This window comes from Entelurus aequoreus, linkage group LG20 (genome assembly GCF_033978785.1).
Source record: "Entelurus aequoreus isolate RoL-2023_Sb linkage group LG20, RoL_Eaeq_v1.1, whole genome shotgun sequence".
Taxonomy (NCBI): Eukaryota; Metazoa; Chordata; class Actinopteri; order Syngnathiformes; family Syngnathidae; genus Entelurus; species Entelurus aequoreus.
In genome coordinates, this window is record NC_084750.1 from 50,759,037 (window position 1) to 50,761,536 (window position 2,500).

At 45.9% G+C, this 2,500-nt stretch overlaps 4 non-coding genes and 1 pseudogene across 4 annotated transcripts; all 5 read left to right on the forward strand.

Moving 5' to 3' along the window:
- Positions 1-106: 106 nt before the first annotated feature.
- LOC133636950 (5S ribosomal RNA) lies at positions 107-225 on the forward strand. The gene has a single exon (XR_009822746.1). It is a non-coding gene; the product is annotated as a 5S ribosomal RNA (ribosomal RNA).
- A 368-nt stretch (positions 226-593) lies between these two features.
- Positions 594-712, forward strand: LOC133636823 (5S ribosomal RNA). The gene has a single exon (XR_009822626.1). It is a non-coding gene; the product is annotated as a 5S ribosomal RNA (ribosomal RNA).
- A 368-nt stretch (positions 713-1,080) lies between these two features.
- LOC133637383 (5S ribosomal RNA) lies at positions 1,081-1,199 on the forward strand (annotated as a pseudogene).
- Positions 1,200-1,567: 368 nt separating this feature from the next.
- Positions 1,568-1,686, forward strand: LOC133637323 (5S ribosomal RNA). The gene has a single exon (XR_009823110.1). It is a non-coding gene; the product is annotated as a 5S ribosomal RNA (ribosomal RNA).
- Positions 1,687-2,054: 368 nt separating this feature from the next.
- On the forward strand, positions 2,055-2,173 carry LOC133636881 (5S ribosomal RNA). The gene has a single exon (XR_009822682.1). It is a non-coding gene; the product is annotated as a 5S ribosomal RNA (ribosomal RNA).
- The last annotated feature ends 327 nt before the right edge of the window (positions 2,174-2,500 follow it).

A 2,500-nucleotide genomic window follows, 5' to 3' on the forward strand; every position in this document is an offset into this window, starting at 1 on the left:
CAAAAAGATCAGTGATTGTTGTATCACACACGCATTGCTCATTGCACAAAAGTCCTGTCAACCAGCTTGTCACATTCAAAAATCTGATTTTGAGGGCAGTTTCTTGGCTTACGGCCATACTACCCTGAGCACGCCCGATCTCGTCAGATCTCGGAAGCTAAGCCGGGTCGGGCCTGTTTAGTACTTGGATGGGAGACTGCCTGGGAATACCAGGTGCTGTAAGCTTTTGGAACGATCCCAGAAAAGGGCGCCCTTTCCCCCTTTTGCTTTTGTCACAACGGCTATAGGTACTTGCCATACTTGTCAATGCAGCTACATATTGCTCGTCCAAACAAAACGCTGCTCTCCACCCAATACACATTTGTTTAGTTTTGACTCGGTTTGGAATTGATAGCAAGATTTGCAGTGTCGCCAACAGTGACACATGTGCCTCAAGGCACTTCAGTGCTAACAGAGGTTTAAAAGTCCAAAGAGTTGGACAGGCTGACAAAAAGATCAGTGATTATTGTATCACACACGCATTGCTCATTGCAGAAAGGTCCTGTCAACCAGCTTGTCACATTTAAAAATCTGATTTTGAGGGCAATTTCTTGGCTTACGGCCATACTACCCTGAGCACGCCCGATCTCGTCAGATCTCGGAAGCTAAGCTGGGTTGGGTCTGGTTAGTACTTGGATGGGAGACTGCCTGGGAATACCAGGTGCTGTAAGCTTTTGGTACGCCCCCAGAATAGGGTTCCCTTTCCCCCTTTTGCTTTTGTTACAACGGCTATAGGTACTTGCCATACTTGTCAATACAGCTACATATTGCTCGTCCAAACAAAACACTGCTCTCCACCCAATACACATTTGTTTAGTTTTGACTCGGTTTGGGATTGATAGCAAGATTTGCAGCGTCGTCAACAGTGACACATGTGCCTCAAGGCACTTCAGTGCTAACAGAGGTTTAAAAGTCCAAAGAGTTTGACAGGCTGACAAAAAGATCAGTGATTGTTGTATCACACACGCATTGCTCATTGCACAAAAGTCCTGTCAACCAGCTTGTCACATTTAAAAATCTGATTTTGAGGGCAATTTCTTGGCTTACAGCTATACTACCCTGAGCACGCCCGATCTCGTCAGATCTCGGAAGCTAAGCTGGGTCAGGCCTGGTTAGTACTTGAATGGGAGACTGCCTGGGCATACCAGGTGCCGTAAGCTTTTGGTACGCCCCCAGAATAGGGTGCCCTTTCCCCCTTTTGCTTTTGTTACAACGGCTATATGTACTTGCCATACTTGTCAATACAGCTACATATTGCTCATCCTAACAAAACACTGCTCTCCACCCAATACACATTTGTTTAGTTTTGACTCGGTTTGAGATTGATAGCAAGACTTGCAGTGTCGCCAACAGTGACACATGTGCCTCAAGGCACTTCAGTGCTAACAGAGGTTTAAAAGTCCAAAAAGTTGGACAGGCTGACAAAAAGATCAGTGATTATTGTATCACACACGCATTGCTCATTGCAGAAAGGTCCTGTCAACCAGCTTGTCACATTTAAAAATCAGATTTTGAGGGCAATTTCTTGTCTTACGGCCATACTACCCTGAGCACGCCTGATCTCGTCAGATCTCGGAAGCTAAGCTGGGTCGGGCCTGGTTAGTACTTGGATGGGTGACTGCCTGGGAATACCAGGTGCAGTAAGCTTTTGGTACGCCCCCAGAATAGGGTGCCCTTTCCCCCTTTTGCTTTTGTTACAACGGCTATAGGTACTTGCCATACTTGTCAATACAGCTACATATTGCTCGTCCAAACAAAACACTGCTCTCCACCCAATACACATTTGTTTAGTTTTGACTCGGTTTGGGATTGATAGCAAGATTTGCAGCATCGCCAACAGTGACACATGTGCCTCAAGGCACTTCAGTGCTAACAGAGGTTTAAAAGTCCAAAGAGTTTGACAGGCTGACAAAAAGATCAGTGATTGTTGTATCACACACGCATTGCTCATTGCACAAAAGTCCTGTCAACCAGCTTGTCACATTTAAAAATCTGATTTTGAGGGCAATTTCTTGGCTTACGGCCATACTACCCTGAGCACGCCCGATCTCGTCAGATCTCGGAAGCTAAGCTGGGTCGGGCCTGGTTAGTACTTGGATGGGAGACTGCCTGGGAATAGCAGGTGCCGTAAGCTTTTGGTAAGCCCCCAGAATAGGGTGCCCTTTCCCCCTTTTGCTTTTGTTACAACGGCTATAGGTACTTGCCATACTTGTCAATACAGCTACATATTGCTCGTCCAAACAAAACACTGCTCTCCACCCAATACACATTTGTTTAGTTTTGACTCGGTTTGGGATTGATAGCAAGATTTGCAGCGTCGCCAACAGTGACACATGTGCCTCAAGGCACTTCAGTGCTAACAGAGGTTTAAAAGTCCAAAGAGTTTGACAGGCTGACAAAAAGATCAGTGATTGTTGTATCACACACGCATTGCTCATTGCACAAAAGTCCTGTCAACCAG